The sequence below is a fragment of the Nothoprocta perdicaria genome, unplaced genomic scaffold, assembly GCF_003342845.1.
Source record: "Nothoprocta perdicaria isolate Ctin4 unplaced genomic scaffold, notPer1 scaffold_315, whole genome shotgun sequence".
NCBI classification, from domain to species: domain Eukaryota; kingdom Metazoa; phylum Chordata; class Aves; order Tinamiformes; family Tinamidae; genus Nothoprocta; species Nothoprocta perdicaria.
Genome location: NW_020455550.1, coordinates 548,193 through 567,985, shown reverse-complemented (window position 1 = coordinate 567,985; position 19,793 = coordinate 548,193). Strand labels below are relative to the sequence as shown.

Sequence of the window (19,793 nt, the reverse complement as noted above, 5' to 3'; positions counted from 1 at the left end):
AAACCTCACCCCATGTATGCATTTCAGTAGTGAGGTTTTTAAAGTGGAACAGCTTAGAATTATCACTGAATTGGCTCATGTTTTGGAAAATAAAATTGCAATTTTCTAAATAACTTGTTATAAGTTAAATGTGGTATGAGCATCCACCTGCATTAGCTTTAATAGACCTTCAGTGTCTGCAATTTTGTGGGGAGGGTGTTTAAAGCACTAAAGTTGAGAACAAGTGATAGAATTTTGTGATATTTCACTGTTGCATAAGCTGTTGATGTGCACTGGTGTCAAATATATTCAAAATAAAGCTAATTGTTTAAAAAAAAAAAAAAGTCCATGACAACTTTAGTTGTTTTGCCATTACTCTAGAGTAATATCCTTTCAATTCTTTCAAATAATGGTAATTTCTAAACCGTAATATTGAACTGAAAGCAAGGGCTGACTTGTCCCCTCACTGTTTTGCTTTTTATTCTCTCTGGTGCTGTCAGTGAAGCTCTGAAGTCAATGCTGCTAATTTTTCTTTTTGAAGTCAAGAGGAATACGAGCTGCAGAATGTGATCTATTAGAGTATAAATCATGAATATTACTCGAGTTAAAAGCACTTCAGGAAGTTTGAAATTCAGTTGTATACATTTTCACTTGTCTGGACTGTGCATCAAAATAGCCATTTAAAATTTAGGAATAATATTATATAAAGTTTCTAAGAATATAGACCTTCTAAACTAGTTTGAAAAGAGAATATATTTGAGCTTTCTTTAATACAGAAATATACAAAGTTCATGAAGAGATCTTCATATTAGCCTGTTGTCAAACTAATATTTTACTTTACGGGCAACAAGGAAGAGTGAAACAAGCTTCTGTATAAATACTGTATTTGAATGATGTGTTGGAATCTACAGTTGAAATGGAAATAATTGGAAAAGAATGGATATTTTATTGCTGATTTTTCTCTGTTTGTCTTTCAGGGGTCCTTTCAGTGTTGTGCGGCGATGTATCAACAGGGAAACAGGGCAACAGTTTGCTGTAAAGATTGTCGATGTAGCAAAATTCACTTCAAGTCCTGGATTAAGCACAGAAGGTAGGAGAGGCACTTAAATCCTACACAGATGCTGTTTAAGTTTTGTTTTGTTTTTGTTAACCGTTTCCTTGCTTGCTTGCTCTGTAATAGCCTGCCTTGTTTGAAGAAGTTTTAAAGCAATATCCTGTACTTCCAATTTAACTTGATTTAACCCAGTGCCAGCATTTCTAAGCTAACAGGAGTATATTAAAATCGTGCAGACAAGAGGGCAGTTCTTGCACAGAAGAAATATTAGATTACCTTCCTGGGGGAATTGCATTTATGAAGTGTGTTAAAGCGCAAACTTAAATGATGAGAGCATTTAGAACATTCTAAGTCTCAGAGTTTTGGCTTTTTCAGTACTGTTTTACTCTTTTGAAATTATCTCTCTACAACTTTCCACCTTCTGACTCTCTTTGAGATATGAGTTTTGGGGAAAAGGACACCTGTTCATCTTAAGATGAACTTGGGAAGATTCTTACTTGGGAAGATTCCCAAAGTAACTTTTAAAGAAAGTCAGCCTTTCCTTACATAGTGTGCCATGCTCTAAAACTTGCTACAGAGTCACAGAATGGCTGAGGTTGGAAGGGACCTCTGGAGACCGTCTAGTCCAAACCCTTCTGCTCAAGCAGGGACACCTACAACACAAGGCACAGGGTCCTCTATTTATATTTCATTCTGTACATCCAAGGGATAGCCCTTCGGGAATACCTCCAGCCTCTGTCAGCAGGCAGGAGCAGCCTGGTATGAGCATGTTAACGAGGAATTACCAGGTAGAATGTGCCCAAATTGCTGTATAATTCTTTTAGCCTGTGACATTCTGAATCTGAAGGATTTTCTATATTTGACTACTGAGAGGGGCTGCCAACTGTTCTTTCTAAATTTTCACTAAGCATTATGCTGTTGCAGAGGCTTTTAGAGATAATCGTGTTTCAGCAGAGCAATCTGTGTTTCTTAAGGACATTTCTGCAGGCAACCTGTGCAGTTTGGGAGGTAATGCTTGGAATTAAATGTTGCATGAATATGATTATAAACAATTGATGGAAAGAGAATGAAGGCTATCAGTGCTTGGAAAGAGACTTTTATTGCTTATGTGTCCATTCAAAACCCAGCCTGCTTCCCTTCTTCATCAGAGTCTCATGGGACCTTCGTAGTCTGAGGGTGCCGATGACAAGTCCGTACATGAATTTCACGTGTATGTAGAGCGCTAAGAAGTAAGGGGTGAGTGTGTCCCTACAGTTACAGTTAGATCTGAAACGTCTCTTGGGTGCTTTGGCAGAAGTACCTGGCATGGGACCTTACATGGAATGGTATGAAGTATGTTTATGGGTGAGAACTTTGAGTCATTTCTAACGTGTTTACACAAGTTAGTAGTGTAGCCCTGTAGCAGAGGCAGCCAGCCACATAGACAAGAAGCAAGAACATAGCCAGGAGGTCAGAGGAAGTGATCATTCCCTTTGCTCTGTGTTTGTTAGACTGCACATGGATCAAGGTGCTCAGTTTAAAAAAAAAAAAAAAAAAAAAAAAAGAATTACTAGAATCAGCCCCACCAGAGTCCCCATCAAACAGTTTAGAGATGGGAGAACTTCATGCCAAAAGAGAAGCTGAGAGAACTGAGCTTCTTCAGCAAAAGAAGAGAAGCTAAGCTGAGATCTTAGTGCTGCCTTCAACTACCTAATAGAAGGGTACTGAGAAGATGGAGCTAGCCGCTTCCTGGAGGTGCACAGTGAAAAGGCAAGTGGCAATGGGGCAAATGACAGCCTGGGGAAATTCTCATTAGATATAAGAATGCACCCTCAGAGTGAGTGAAAACTCTGGCACAAGTTGCCAAGAGAGGTCATAGACTCTGTGTCTTTGGAGTCTCTGGGAACTGGGCTGGACAGGACCCTGAGCCACATGGTCTGGTCGGACCAAATTTAAAGAAGAGTTCAAGCTAGATGACCCCTCAAAGTCCTTTGCAACCTATGTGGTTCTGTGGTATTAGCACCAAAAGCCTACATGTGATCTGTACAGGAATACAGTTTTAACACTGTTCAGGGAGACAATTAAGACTCAACAGTACAATGCTCGAAAAGGAGTTTAGAACTGTTCGATACAAGAAAAAGTATCATTCCAATCTCTCAAAGCCCCCAGGAGACTGAACAGAGGATAGATTGGAAAAGAAAAACCCTTTGCTGGTCTTCACAGCTTTTACTATAGTAATAAAAACAATCAAGCTTTGAAAAATTAATGTTTCAGTAGGCTATTATCTGCTTATCAATTGATGCTTTTATGAGCACTTGTGGCGTTTGATAGAGCAGTAACCAACTAGTAAGTAAAACTTGTAATTAGTATAAACTTTCCATAAGGTTGCTTTATAAATGTGATGTGTATATGCACAGGTATCTCAGGTGATTTTTATGCATCTGTGCAATAGTTTGGTGATAAAGCAAAAAAAAATACTACCTAATAATGCCGAGCAGTTAACAAATTTAATTCGGACTAAATTCTATTGGGTCTAAGTATTAGTATTCATGCTTTTGCATACTGTGCATCGTCAGGCCCTGTAGTGTCCTAACTTATCTGTGTTATTAAAGTCTGTTGACCCTTTGTCTCTGCTCAAGGGACCGCATGATTTCCTGAGTGCTTTTAAAGCAATTGTAAAAATAAAGGACAGTGTCCTATGCATGTCTTTTGAGAGAGGAGAGGAAAAAAAAAAGATTGATAGAGGAGATTGATTTAATCATGTATTACGATCTATTATCTGTCATTTTATGTGGAAAAATATTTCAATCAAAATAAATGTTTACCATGATTGTTGCCACCTTCTAATAGACGAGAGATCTTATTTATTGGACAAATTGATTGGGCAGATTAGTGCAGGTTTGTATGCTCGCAGGCCACTGCAAAGCTTCGTAGAGGAGCTGATAGGAGAACCCCAACTGACTCTGGAAGCAAGTTGTGGAGCCATTTGTTTCGTCTGTGACAAAGGGCAAAACTGTAACGTAGGAAGATGTGTTCTCATTCTTTGATCGCTTGTAGTACTCGCAGGGACTAGGTAATTGAATGGAAGCTAATAGTGCTATAGGCAATATGGTGTCACAGGACAATCATTCCCTTTGTTTGTTTGTTTTTGGAAAAAAAATACCAACTAGCATCAGATTGTTTTTTATTCTACAGGAAGCACCCTGCTCTTTCCCTTGATATTCTTTCAGATTTTGAGTGATTTTTCTTTTTCGCATAATAATGACATTGCTCTTTTTTCTTTTTTTTTCCTTGCATAATTTATCCTTCTTGCGTGAAAGAATTGGGTTTTATTTATTTTCATTTGGACTTGTGTTTGTTAGATTACTTTGTTAGCCTAGTTCATTGGAAAAGCCTTGATTCAAAGCCAAGTATCTTAACCTGTCCATATTGGAAAACTAAGGTGAGTCACAAGCCGGGTTTTTTTTTGCAGAGGTATCGACATGTAAAAGAGACTAACTGTGCAAGAACTGTCCCTACCCCACAGGTTTTAAATGGTTAAACAAAAATATGATGTTACCATTGAGCACAGATCTGAGTGCAAAAATACTGTCAGTCTGTGTGTGGTGAGATTTTTTTTCAAGGGGGCTACAAACCCCTTGTGGGTGACATTTGGAGGAAGAACAAGGGAGACTCTGCCTTTAATTTAGAAATTGCCGCCTACGCCGAGCCTCAAGGAGTTGTCAGTTCTGTGGGGTACCATATTTCACTGCTATTTAACAAAGCATATATAAATAAAGGAAAATTTTCACTCTTGTAAGGCAGACTCCATGTTTGGCTGCTAAAAGTAGTATAGAAAAGGAGATCGAGGGAGGTTTCTTCTGTGTGGTACCATTGCAACCAAACTTAAGCTGTTGTGCCCAGAAAAGGGGTGCCATAATAGTAGCGGGCGGCCACTTGAAGGTGGCAGAGCCGAAGTGTTTTTAACAGTGACAGGGTAGTGCAGCAAAGTAACGGATGCTGATTTCGGCCTTTCAGAAGATTCAGATTGAGCACAAAGGAAAACTTGGCCCTTGGAGGGTAACACAGCAGGGCCTGGGTCACCCAGAGAGGCTACAGAACCTCTGTGTGTGAAGGCTGCAGGATTGCTAGATGAAGGCACAGTTATCCCAACGTGGTCTTGGTAGCAACCTTGCTTTGAGTCAGAGGTGAGATTGGATGAGCTTCAGGGATCGCTTCTCACTAAAATTTCCGTGATTTAGTCAAAATAGGAGGAAGGATTGATACAGATTTTCTTCCATTGGAGGTGGAAATAACAAGACTTTTTCAGAGGGGAAAAAAAAGCTGCATCAGTTTGATTTTGCTTTATTATCATTAACTACATGAAATCTTATCTAAGTGTTGTAGTGTTAATGGTATTATAGATAACACTGTTACACTGGAATATTTTGAAGAGTCACCGAAGATTCATTGAGTATTCGTTGAATTTTGGTACTGAGGGGACGGTCATCTCCATAGGCTGCAAAATCACATATTTAGTGAAACCTTTTGTTAATTTGAAAACACCCAAATACAAGATTTGGAAGCAGACATGTTTATAATGCTCGTAGTCCCCTGTCACTATAAAAAGTGAAACCTTTTTTTTTTTTTCTGAAGACATTTCTGTCTTCATGTTGAAGTTGACTAGCTAACAGATACAATGAATCACAAGAATGCCTGAAAGCATCATAAGGGTTTCTTTTTAAGCAGAAGCGGGTACCTGCGTGTTGGTGGTTTTTTGATTTATTTTTTTGATTGTGGTTTTTTTTTTTTNTTTTTTTTTTTTTTTTTTTTTTTTTTTTCAGGAGTAGGGAGTTACAGAATTCTGTTTCTGGCAATACATTTGCATAGTGTCATACTTAAAAGGTGTAAAATGAGGTTGTATTTGGTCAGGAGAGAGGGTATGATGCTGTTTCTATTATGGGTCCAGAGGTGGGATTTGACTAGATCTGTCCATGGGATAAAAATTCTGAGTGTCACTTGACCAAGTATCATTGTTTTACATCTTTTGGCTTCCCACATAGAATTTGAGTTAAGGAGATGAACAAGAAGATATATAAAGAAATAAAGTCTTTCATCTGGTCTGTAAGCAAAGAGTAATAATGATCAGCAATATAGAGTTTGCTTCCAAGAGCAGCAGGTTTTACAAGCCCATTCACAGCAAAGTTGACAACATAATGCTTTCCTTTCCATCTTCAGAAGGGAAAAAGTAGAACATGTGAATTTGGCACGCCCTTTAAAGAATATAGGAATATTTACCCAATTTTGATAAATTATTGCTCATGTAGAGGGAAAATCTTTGTTTATGCATTGCAAGCAATTTTTTTATTCCTTCCAAGCTGTCTCTAAAATAAGAAGGGCTTTGTTTCCTGTGTGACTTTAGTCCCTTGCTTTTACTGTGTGTCAGCTTACACTAAATTTTGTACGGTACTGAACACAGAAGGGCTTTGGAGAACTGCCTCTCCCTCCCTCCTTATTTTTTTTCCTTTATCTTTGCTATTTGTCTACACATGGTCCTATAACGTGGTTCGTCTTTTCTTGATAGTGCCCATGTTGTAGAAAGGAGTGTTGTGTTTACTGGTTGAAATCACTGTGGACTGTTGCACCTTGCCAGATTAGGTGTCCGTTTACATAACAACAGCGTCAAACTGCTATTGAGAGCTCTGCCATCCGACTGGGTAGCGCTATTAATCACCACGTGTCTGACTTCGTAAATGTAAGCAGTACCTTTCGTAGGATTCCAAATGCAAACATATGAAGTTTATGGTTGTAATTTTAATAATTATTCTAAAAATAACATATTTGACAATTAAGAAAAACTTGCTTCTCTTGAAATTCTGAGAATTCATGTAGTAATGAAATGCATACATAGTTAATACTAAACAATTCTTAAAATTTTAACTGCTGTGTTATGGAATTGCATTTGCTGTTTACATTATTTTTGAAGTAATCATAATGCTTTGAAAAATATTTTCTTAAGTAACAGTGTTTTGATCTTTTCTGTCATTCTGCATCACTTTTCAAACAAGAAAATAAAACCTAAATGGATGAATCTTGTTACAAAAAAATCCTTAAATTTATTATCATTCAAATTAGTGAAAGTCAGTGAATATCGTATGTCACTATGAAGGCAATTCCTCGTTGTACGCATAAAACAGAGCTTAGTTAGCGTTAGGTTTAAAATCTTCACTGAAATAGCGAATATCATTAAATATGCGAATCTTAATGGAAACGGTCTTTTTAGGTAATATGTAATGTGGTATCTTTTTTTCAGAGAAGTACATCCGTGTACATTTTATGTCTTTCCAAGCCATTAAGAAAACTTACTATTTGAGGAAGATTTCCATACTGACTTGTACTGGGGCATTGCTTCTCCTTAATCTGGCATAAAACTGGCTGGTCCTTAACTCTGTTGTTTGGAACCCACCTGTATCTAGGAGTTCACAAATATTTAGAATGTAAATTTCACTGAAAATTACAATTGAAAACGTTAATATTTGATGTGTGAAATGTATTACTTAATAGAATATTTATATTTAGGAAAAACATGCTTACCTAAATCATATTCATATGATTTATGAATCATACGAATCAATCATATTCAGCATAAATCCTCATAGAACTCAAAAGATGAGTGACAGTTGACATTTATTCCTTAACAGCAAAATGAGGACTATCAGGTAGTTGGGGCATTCCCTGCTTTACTGAATACCTTGGGAAAGTCTTGGGGGGAAAAAATACTGCCTTCCAAAGCAAATCCCATATCCTGTGAAGACTGAATGAAGATGAGTCCGGTGTAGAAAATGGTTCTTACAACTCTGCTGTAAGTCACTCTCTCCCTCTGAAAAACAAACAAAACAAAGCAGATCTATCTCACTGCTGATTTTAAATAGGCTTTCAATTTGCAAATTATTGTAAGCTTTTCTGTACCTTTAATAAATATTTACAGTTCTGTGCATATGGTAGTTTAAGATTAGTTAAGTGTATGAAGTATTCAGCAAAGATGTCTAAGAATTCTGTTTTGTGTCAGTCAAGCCAGAATTATCTAGGAGGATTAAATGTTTTAAGTGTTTGTTGCTTTCAAGTGTATTTACACAGATTCTACAGATGTGGCTTTATAAATTAGATTTAATATGATTTCTTATGAGTATTAAACACACACGATTTTTATAATTTGCTTGACTATATAGACCTCTTATGGCTATAAATCTTAGGCTTAAGTGCAAATTGTAAATGTGCAGTGAACAATATGCTGTAAATCTAGAAATCACTTTTTTCCGAGTGAGTAAATTTGAGTGGTTTAAGTGAACAAACCCACAGTAGACTGTTCTCTCCAAAATAAGCTAAAACCTTAAAACGTATGCTTCTTGTCTAAACTCTTAGTTTAATTATATCTCGCTCAAGTAAGCAAACTGTGTAAATTTGCTAAAGAAATCTGTGTTTAGGTGGTAGACTGTAGATATTACTGCTTGTCCAAGTAACTCAGCAGCTACAAGGGGGTGACAGTATTTTAGGAATGCCCTCCCGCCACCAGGTGTGCAGGAGACCCCCAGCAGCCCTCCTGTGGGCAGCCTGGGTCTGTCCTCCTCTTAGCCTTGGTGGAAGGTTTGTGTCTACAGGGCTTATGGGTGCAAGTTAGGAAAGCAGATTCCATTCTAATCCACAGCACAATTTGTCGGTGCATCTTCTAGCAGGTAAGCTATTTTTAGATTTGCATAACACAGCCAAGGAGCTTTCAAAAAACTGCAATCAGAGGGACTGCACCAGCTGCTAAAACTGTCCATCTCTTAAAAGTTAACATTTTCAACAAGTTTGGAGGTCAGTGTAAGAATAATCTACTGCATTGTGAGGAATAGATGAGTACGTCCCAAAGCCCAAATGCCCAGATCCCTCACCCAAAAGGGGGTCTCAGTCCAGAGGAATTCCCTCGGGCAGCATCTCGTGCAGAGGGGATAGTTCTCCACTGCAGGCCTCTGATGAGAACTTGGCTGACACTGGGAAAGTGCTGGGGTTGGCTTTATACCCAAGTCCAACAGGGCTGTGGGCAGGCAGGCATGTTTATAGGTAATTTCACAGGCCTCAAGGTTGTTGCCTCAATAGAAATTGCAGTCGTCATGCTCTTTTATGTGTCAGTAAATTCCAGCTTTCAAAGCTGTTTGCTCATAATGCAATGAATGTGTTAGGAGGTGCCATCAATCTTGACAATCCCATGGCCCTGACAGACTGGGGTAGGGGGTGAAAGTGCAACTGCCACCCCTGCCCTCTGTCACGATTTAGCCTGTGTCCTTGGAGTGGTGGTGTAGTCACCCCATACCTCCAAGATTTAAAATAAGCTGCAGTCAGATGAGGATTTGGCACTTTAGGCCATGATATGGGGAATATCGATATACTCTAAGCTCGTATTCTCAAGTTAGAGAAGTGAATCCTTCTGCTTCCATTAAACCTTTTGTTACAAGGTGTTGTATATGTTCTGTGATTCCACACACATAATCGTAATTAATGGTTGAAGCATCTTCTCCATTCGGCAAGCGAGAAACATAACATGTCTAAGACTTTTCCTAGTCATTCTGTCACATTTCCTTGCTAATGGTAATAGTTTCTTTCATGACTCCCTTTATTCTCTCAAAAAGGTGACGAAATGGTCGTGAGACAGTTGGGATATACACAGAAACAATGATCTTGTGAGCGCTGAAGTGCTCCCCACCCACCCATTTCTTTGAGCATCGTGACATCTGATACAGCCCTGATTTTCGAAGTCATCGTTGTACTGGCAGCTCGCAGTTGCTGATCTGTGAGCACGACGCTTTCCCTCGTGACGGTAGTGAGAGCAGTGCCTTTCTCTCCCAGCTCTAGAATAACTTCTCAGTTGCAAATTCTGGCAATTCTTGCACTGGAGAATGATTCCAGCCGCCCTGGGAGCTTGGATCCTGGCCTTTTCCATTCTTGTCTTTGATTTTGGGGAAGGTGATGCCACCACTTTTATAGATGATTTTATAAGACTCTTGCGCCCTCATCAGACAGATGCCTAGAATAGCACAAAGGCTTCCCTCTCCTCTGCTCCCCATGCCTTACCATGACATTCCACAGTCCTTTCCAAGATTTTAAGGGGGAGCCATACCAGTGATTTCTGGTCTGCTCCTCTCCTGGTGAGGAGGGCACAAGACCATGTTTCTGTAGTAATTCTGCTATCAAGACATTCTGCTGACTGTGCCAATTTAAATGTCATAGGAACTACCTTGCTGCAACGGGCACGTGTAATCTGGAAATGTCCTCCTCTTGAGCCCCAAGGTTCAGATGAGACCCACACACACACACCCTTCTTTTCCAGTGTCCCTCCTGAGGGATGCCTGGATATGGCTAGTTCTGACCCTGCTCCTAACCTTGGTTGAAGGTTTATGTCTATGGGTGTGAATTAGGCAAGTGGATTCAGTTCCCATCCACAGCACCATTTATTGGCGCATCTTCTAGCAGCTGAACTGGTTTTAGATTTGCAAAACACAGCCAAAGAGCTTTCAAAAACTGCCATCAGAGGGACTGCATCAGCTACTAACACTGACCATTCAATCTCTTAGAAGTTCAATTTTTCTACAAATTAGGATATTATGAGAATAATCTACTGCATTGTGAGGAAGAGGTGACTGAATCCCGAAGCCTAAATGCCCAGATCCCTCGTGTGGAAGGAGAGGGCTCTCAAGCAGCCTCGCATCCTGAGGGGAGACCTCTTGGCTGCAGACCTGCAGCTCTCCAGAGGAACTTGGCCCCAGCTCGGAAGGAGCAGGGGGCAGGTTTTATACCCGAGTCGAACCGAGCTGTGGGCAGACATTTACTGGGGCTCGTTCGGGGCCCTCAGGCTTATCGCTTGAGTACAAATTGCAGCCGTCGGGGCCTTTCATGTGTCACTAAGCTCAAGGTCCCGCGGCTGTTGGCCGATAACAACACAATGAAAAGGGCTGGGAGGTGTCAGCTGCTTTCCCCATCGCCAGGGCCTTCAGGGAGAGGGGAGTGGGGACAGGGGGTGAAAGTGCTCATCCCATGCCACTTAAAGTGTAAATAATGCTGGTGGGGTTGTGGGGTTTTTTAACCTTTTCTTTTTTCCTTCTTTTTTTCTTTTCTTTTAGCCTTTTTTTTTTTTTAAAGTGCAGTAATCCAAATCATAAATGTGTGGTTTTTAACTCTGCTTGCAGAGGGTTATAATTACATAATTATATAATAATAATTATTCAATGTAATTATACTTATGCAAATAATTCTGGAAACATGCTTTTTAAAGCAACTAATTTTTAAAATGGCCTAAAGTCTTGATTCTTCAATATTATTGTTTTTTGGGGAACTTCTGTTACCCCAAAATGCAAGTGCTTTCCAAACGCTTCTGTCGATGTGCGCAGGCTGTACTCGTCTAACCAGTCACAATTCTTGCCAATAATTGTCCTGAAATTGGCTTCCAAATAGGCTTGCCTTGTTATGGGCTGGTGATAAACACAGGGAAGATGAGCAGTATCAGCTGTATTTTCAAATATTTTCTATTTGGAGACAAACATGTATTCTGTTCTGGTTCTGTTCTGGTTTGCAACAGAACTCAGGATTAATTGCAGCTAAGCTGCAATTTCTGATAATCTGTTGGTCCAGAGAGACCCTTCTTTTTTATTTTGCTGCTCTATTTGTTGTCATGTGAATCTAAAGCCGTATGTTAGTCTTCAAGTGCTAGTCTTTAAGCTTTTCATGTTAGGATGATAAATATATATATTATGTCATAGCAGCAAGCCATAATAAAAAATCAGCCTTTCAGTTGGATAGTTTTTGCTTGGGACAATTCACATCCGGTGAAAATCTGGTCTGAAATTTTTCTTTCCAAAAAGAGAAATGATGCGGTTTACTTTGTCAAGGTCCATATTTTTTGTGCTCTTCTGGGTTGTCTGATAAGATAGGGTAGGAATGTCTTGATCTCGGATAATCTTCTCACAAATCATCTTGCAAACTTAGTTATTTTCTTCATGTATTGATATTTTTCCTGGATAACTGATAAACAAGTTTTGAGCCATAGGCAATGGAAACCCGCAAAGTGTTAGTGAAGTTTGAAGGAAACCTAAGTAATAATATTGAACAGAGAACGTTTTTTTTAATCTCATTTTATTCAGATACTTGGTTCAAAACTCTAGTACAGATATAGAGAAGGACAAGAATGCTATGCTATATTCAAATTAGTATTATTCGTATTAGACTTTAGTCCTTACTGCTTCTTGATCTCTACCTAAAAGTTACAACATAACAACCTGATGATTGATACCAGTTGCTGTGAATTGTATCAGCCTTGGTAAACAGAAGCTCTTCACTTTGTGATTTGCTGCACACACAAATGTGGCTGTAAATAATGTGTTTGTGGAAAAAGAACAGTTTAATTAAACCAAAACACCGAACAGAATCCTCTCACCAAATAACAGGTCTTCCAACTGAAAAATTAGTGAAATGCATTATTCATGCTGTAGTTTTAAAAATAAAAATTAGTGAAATGCATTATTCATGCTGTAGTTTTAAAAATAAAACAAAAAAAAAACCCTCTGTTCTTCAGTGATGCTGTTGTTCTGATTTCATTCTTTTTTTCATCAGCAAATATTTATGACTAACATATAATTCATGTAGAAGTTGAGAGGTCTCTGTCTTACGTTGAAGAATAGAAATACTTGGAGGGGAAGAAACTTCAACATGTGTGAGGTACCAGGAATTGTTAGTGTGCCAGTTGTTTGTTAGAACCAGGTAATTGTGTCAAATCAGCCCACATTAATTTTGTGAGATGCCAAATAACCCTCTTCTTGAGGGCAAATCAGTGGTTTTAGTCCAATTGTAAGTTTTGCTAAACAGTACTTGCATTTTCCAGGTTTTATTCCTTGGGGGAGGGACAGGGACCGTGCACACACACACTTTGGTTTCTCTTAGAATAAGGAATTTTTGGAGAAAAGAAAAAAATTTTAAGAGGAGCAATACCTTTATCTGATTAAAAAGTGATGGAAAAATGTTAAAAATGTTCCCATGTTGTTGGGAAGCTGCTTTTAAGACAATTAGAGAAATTAATAACATAGGAAATGGATCTTGGATAACATACAGAGCAGAATATTGATGATTTTTACTTTCTTTATGAAGGGAAGATTTTTGGTTGAAATAAATCAAAACCAAGAAGGATATAAAAAGACCTGTGATGTGAATATTATTGCTTAAGGACTTTCTACCTTTTACCTGCAATTCTATGTCCTACTGTGTCAAAGTGAAATGTTTTGTCAGTTCTCTTTACTGTGTTATTTTATTTCATACAGTGAAAGAAATGAGATACACGAATATGAAGCGATTTAAGAAACAATCGCTTAATAATCACAGAAAAAATACTTAAATTCATTGACTTTAAGTATTCAACTAAGCTGTTTTCCTCCCACCTCCAAAGTAATGTAATAGATGATGTGTGGTTTTAAAACAGTTTGTTCACTTAGCTGCCTAAAAGATAGAAGACAGAATATTTAATCTGATTTGGGCATTATAACATGATGGCAATGTTGATGGCTTAGCAACTTTTGTTAAGTTTTTTTTTTGTTTGTTTTGTTTTTTATTTGGTGCCAGAGGCTTTTGGAAGGGGACTTAAGTTTTTACAGCTTAGTGTATTGTTGCAGTCCAAGCTCTCTAAAGCAACACCCACTGGTTTGTCTTTCCCAGATGCAAGTCATTTACTTGAATGAAAAGTAATGTATATGAGGGATATCTCTGCACAGTCTGGTCATGCATGTTGGATTGTATACATGTTGTATGTATATGTATGTAATATGAATTCCATAAGGAATATGAATTCCATAATGTAACATGAATTCCATTAGGATAAGGGGGGAGATGTTGTTTCAGTTGTCAGATTTTTTTTTTTTTTGAAGCTGTTTTTGAGAAAAGAGCCTGATTGCAAAAGATTAGTATTAAAAAAGTGATGTTGTTTTTTTCAGAACATCTTAGCCTTTGTCAAGGCACTTAACTGAGAATTTCTTTTTAATATGTCATGGAAATTATTTCGGGACTGATTCTTAGAAAAGTCATGGGGTTTTTTGTTTGTTTGTTTCATATTTTTAAATGTGCTTTCTTACCACTTCATTGCTACTGGCCTTGGTGCTTTTTTGCCTTTTGCGTTGGCATAGTTCATTAACCCAAAATGGGGACTTAAAGGGAGTAGGGAAGACTTGCAGCCTAGTCTTCTAGTTTTCATTATCTTGTTGATTTGTTTTCTTTCTTTTTTTTTTTTTTTTTTCATTATCCCTCCTTTAAAATCCTTTCAAGTTTCAAGGCAAGTTGCTTTCTTAAGGGAGAAGTGTAAGAGAGATCAGCTTTAGTTAACTCAGCTGCTAGTTTGGGTATTGTCTTCAGAAGAAAATATTTCTTTGTGATGTGTGCTAATACAGAATCTGAGGTAATAAATCTATGTGAGATGCTTAAAAATCAAGAGAGAGAGGTTTACTTCTACTAAGGGCCACCAGGTTTTCTTACACATGAATCCAAACTGGTGTGGGGAAAGGAAAGGAATGAGAAGAGAAGATTGAGAGGAGATCTGATTAACATGTATAAATACCTTAAGAGGGAATGTAGGGAGGAGAGCCAAGCTCTTCTCAGTGGTGGCCAGTGACAGGACAAGGGGCAAATGGGTGTAAGTTGAAGCACAGGCAGCTCCATCTCCATATGAGGAAGAACTTCTTTCCTGTGAGGGTGCCAGAGCCCTGGCACAGGCTGCCCAGGGAGGCTGTGGAGTCTCCTTCTCTGGAGATCTTCCAAACCCGCCTGGATGCCGCCCTGTGCCCCGTGCTCTGGGTGTCCCTGCTGGAGTAGGGGGTTGGACTGGATACTCTCTAGAGGCCCCTTCCAACCTCAACCATCCTGTGATTCTGTGAAGTGTAGGAGCTTGTTTCTTAAATAGCTGTGATTGCTCGCTCAGTTGCTCCCGAAAGAGCTCACAGGCAATTGGCTTGGGTTTCTTTTTGCCTTATGAGCAAGCTGGGGCTGGAAGGAGTGGCACAAGGAAGTGAAACTCAAGGCTAGAATCCTGCCCAACCTGCTCTCCATTGCCCTGCTCCTGTCCAGCAAGTAGGACTGCCCAGAAGCTAAATACTGGTGTTGAACATCTGTGTTCTGTTTTAGAAATATATCTTGACTTCCAGGGTCTTTTCCCTCAGCCTCCCATTTGTTGTTATGGCCTGTGTGGGTGGCGGATGGAGCTAGGTGGTTGATCTGGTTGAGATTTGTGTTTCCTGTCATCAGTCCAGCCCCCTCAGTACTGTCCCTTTAATTTTGCTCGTATTCTAATTCCTTTTATGAATTTCTGCCTTTCTTTTGTTACCACTTTCTGGAAATCATCTCCAGTCTTGAATTTCAGTGTCCTATTTTAAGAGTTGGTTATATGCTGTTATTGGGGGAATGGTGGAGTTAATTGATCACAAGGGACATACGGGTAGGAGTTCAGTCCGGAATACTGCTTTATTCTTGGCTTGTCCCTTTGCATGTTATGCAACAAGAGAAATGTCTACCTTGGTTCTGTTGTATTCAGTAACTTCTTCCCTTTGCAGACCTCAGTTTGCACAAACTTTTCAGGAGTTCTGTGCATTGTACTCACTAACAGAGCAGTCTGCAATTCAAGGGCATCATAATCTCTGCAAATGCAGTGTAAACCTGCTTGAGGTGGAAGCACTGGTCTGGAGATTGAGAGCATATATATGTGTCACAGTGAGTTCTTATCACTGCCAAAAACCTTCAATAAAAGTATCTTTTAACAATTCCTGTTAATAATTTATATCAGCAGAAATGTTTTACTTTCTAATTATTTCATTGTCAACCACTGCAAAATGTCGGTGCCCTGAGTGATATCAAAGCTGTTGGGGAGAGACAGATCATTTACGTATAAAAGCTGGTCTCTTCTCTGTTAGTACTTAAAAGTGATATATGATAGAGCAGAGCTTTAGAGATGCTTATTGTGAGGTGGCAGGTTATTTGCTGATAGGCAGCTAGGTTCATATCCTGCATCAGATCTGTATCTTTATGTTACCTTCTGATAATTTGATTGCTCCTTGCTATCTGCTCTATCCTTGATATCTCCTTGATATTAGTTGCTATAGTGGTGTCACCTTTGTGTTTTAGAACCTGATTGCTGGATTGGATGTGGATATTTTATCAGATGAAGAAGATTCTGCTATCTTTCTGAAACTGTGATTGCTCTTCCTAGCAAAAAGCCCAGGAGCTTCAGTTTCCGCAGCATGCTTTGTTTCCTCAATTCTATGGCTATGCTTATGATCCAGTGCCTTCCCCTTCCTCTCTTCCCCCCAAAAAAGGAATGACTCTGTTTGGTCTTAGTTCTTAGTTTACTTGTAAGGAATACAGCAAGAGTAGCAGTTGATAAATTTGCAGCCACTGGCTTGGCTAACATGGGGCTGATTTCATCATTTGCTTCAGTCTTGGAAAATTCTCTTCTGTACCTGCTAATACAGAATTTCCGGATCATGCATCAGTCTGCATTTGCCACGCTAACATTTTGTAGATGCTGAGTGGCCCTTACATATAACTTGCTTTGCCCTTCTTACTTGCATATAACTTACTTACATATAACTTTCTTTGCCCTTCTTACTTTCCCGTAAGGCTCTGCCTTACGGGAAAGCTAAGAGTTGCTTAGTGGAATAGACTTTTGGTTTGGTATTCCTGGAAATGTACTTTTCCAGCAGCTGTCTAGAGCTGTGAAGGGCTCAGGAATCTTGTTTCTTTCATGGTGGGATCCAGTCTGTGTCATAGCACTTTATTTCATGTGTTCGTGTGGAGTTAACTGGTGTTCACTTAAAAGTCATATGTAGAAAAAGCAGAACTTGTTAAAAAATGACCCAGTTCCCAATGGAGTTTAAAGGCTTGGAAGACTTCAGTGGGGCTACACTTAGCCCTTTTTGCAGCGTGATATTTGTTAGGACTAATTTATGAAAATGATGATCTTGGTGGCAGACAATTCCTTTATGTGATATGGGGAGGATAAGGTTCACTAAGGTTAATTCTTCTCAAAGTGTTCTTTCACAAGAGGATGTTTCCTCAAGTATTCTTCCAAAGACAAATTCCACTGGGATAGATGGATGGATGTTGACTTTTCAGCTGTGCTCTCAGAACGCTGTAATTCTGTGGCAGAAGCTGTGGTTTACATCAGTTGAAGAATAGAGGAGTCTTCTGAATACTGGGAGTGGTTCCTAAGGCAGTCCCAATGCTCTGTGTGCAGTTAGTACATATACCTTGAGAAACATCCATCCTCACACACTGATGAACAATGAATAATTGCTGCATTTAAGATTTACTGTGACACTGACAGTTTGTAACTCTCTTCAGTTGTGAAAATTCGCTCCAAGGCAGAAAATACTTTGATTGCCCTGTTCAGTAATATCTCCACCCTGATCTGTCTGCTAATCAGCCACCTGGAGCTCCATGCGGATTTGAGTAAGCAACATGCTTGAGCACCCCTTCTTGGCAGAGGTGGTCCTGCAGTCAGGGGGCTTTGCTTTCAAAAAATGATGATTATGAGCTCTTAATCGTGGAGTCTTCAGAATCTGATCTTTTAAAGAAAATTAATTCCATGAAGACCGACTTTGAGATGTGAGGGTGACATGCAAATTCACCTGAATCCTCTGCTCTCCAGGCTCCCACTACTCTCAAATTCCTCGAGCATCTGGTTAGAGTGAAAGGGGAACTGAAGAGAAGCCAGTTGTGTTAAATCATTATTACTCAGCAGCTGTCGTGAGTGAATAAACTGGTCATACGTAAGTGCAATGAAAATATTGTTGGGAAAGCTGCCATTACAGACTTCCTTTTGCTCTAGCTGTAGAGTATGAAGCCTGATGGTACTGACCCAGGGTGGGGATTCAAGTTGGCTAATTGGGCCTGTTCTCTCTGCTTCTACTCTGGAGCACCAGGTGTTTTGTTTTGACATGACTCCATAATGCAGCAACCACTCTAATGATGCAGTAAAGCGGGGAGAGGAGGAGTTTAGGGTAGTTCTCTGTCCTGAAGTCAGATGATTTGCTTTGGTTGTTAGAAGAATTCCATCCATCGGCAAGGTTTCCAGGAGAGCTCTCTGATGGTGTTTCATGTACCTGCCACCTTTTCCTCTGTCAATAAAGACCTTGTAAAAACGAGTGAAATCTGTTTCAGGCTTCAAGTCTGATGTCTGGGCAGGTCCTAGTTGGTGCCTGCTGCAACTCCAGGACTTGTTAGATCTTCAAAGATTATAGAATGTTAAAGAAAAAAAAAAAAAAAAAAAAGCCACCTTTCCTCTTCATCTGATATGGTGGTGGTGCTGGTTATACTGAAAAAATAGTAATGAAGGACAGAGGTATATGGGTGGAGAAAGATTCCTGAGCTCTTAAAAATAGATTTTTTTTTTAAAAAAAGTTTTCTTACTTTTTTCTGCTTATTAATTACATTATGAATATATTCTGCATAGATAATAGATTATAGTATATTAGATCAAGTATATTAGATTATAGTATGTTATAGATCAAGTATATTAAAATACCTTTACAAAATAGACATAATGAATGAGATTTCCATGGATACTAACAGACAACTGGTTTCATGCCACTTTTAATTAAGTCAAATTTGCTATTAAAAACAGCAAAGCTCTGAGAGCAGTTAGTAGGAGAAATAGTCAGTATTAAGTTACAGTTCAGTCACTTTTCTCATTAAATTCCCCCGTCCATTGCAACTTGCTTTAAAGTTTACCTTGGCATTTAACTTTGTAGACTTCTGGCACATTAGTTTTTGCAGAAACTCTTCAATATTCTTATGAGAGATGCAACTTTGCTTTAGTCATTCTTTGATTCTAGTATTCACTGCTGGCATCACATTGCACTTTTGTTTCTGTGTTTGTTATTGAGACAGGAAAACATCAGTTCAACAGAATTGTTTGTGGTAAGATAATGTTTAAGTTCCAGTTTTGTGATTTTCTGTGGCTTTTAAAAAGGAGAAAATGAAAGGTAATGTCACAGAAAAGCTTCAAAAAATTTCTAAGTTTCAGGTTCAGATTTAGTGCTGAAGGTTCAATGATTTAGAAAGTTTTTTTCAGAGTTTTCAGTGAATTTTTCCCCCACTTACGGTTGTGGTGCTGTTTATTTTGTTTTAAAGTTATAGCCATGCTTACCTAGACTGACTGCAGTGTGTGCAAAGCATCTGATACCTGCAAACTGTGAACTTCTCTGTGCTCTGAAACTGCTTTGTTTCCTTAGTTGTTCATAGATCTAGATTAATACAAGACGATGGTTGAAACAGCCAGAGAAATGACTATGAGTAGCTGATGAGAAAAAAAAAAAAAATCCACCAAGGTGAGTGCAATGGGATGTGTGGGAAAGCAGGAGCCTGTTCCCAGTGCACACCGTGAGCTTGTGTTTGGCACAGTTTGCAAGCTCTCTGCAAAAGGGACCGTTCAAAGGGTTTCAGTTTTCTTGGTGCTCTCCTCCTGGCGGTGTTTCCACACGCCCGCAGATCCACAGCACAAATGTCATCCTGCCAGCTCGTGTCTGGCTGCCCTAATAGCTCATGTGCAATCAGGGGCACTGAGGCTTTCGGGTGAACTTGCATGGAGCGAACTCAGCTCCATCAGGGTTTATTAATTCAGATATTGACTGAAAAAGACTATCCTGTATCTGCATGCCTTGAAGTGGTTTTACATATACTGCCTTTAAGCTAATCAGTTCTGGAAGTTTGTTTTGCCAGTGCAGGGTGAAGAGATTTGTGA

General features: G+C 39.1%; 1 protein-coding gene across 2 annotated transcripts in view; it reads left to right on the top strand.

Annotated features, from left to right (window-relative positions):
- Positions 1-962: 962 nt before the first annotated feature.
- The window catches only part of CASK (calcium/calmodulin dependent serine protein kinase), a 144,447-nt gene continuing 125,616 nt past the window's right edge, over positions 963-19,793 (top strand). The window contains exon 1 of one of the 2 annotated variants that reach the window (XM_026042843.1): positions 963-1,069. The gene's annotated coding sequence lies outside the window, so the exon portion shown is untranslated. The remainder of the gene's footprint in view (positions 1,070-19,793) is intronic. The other variant, XM_026042841.1, reaches the window with a different exon arrangement.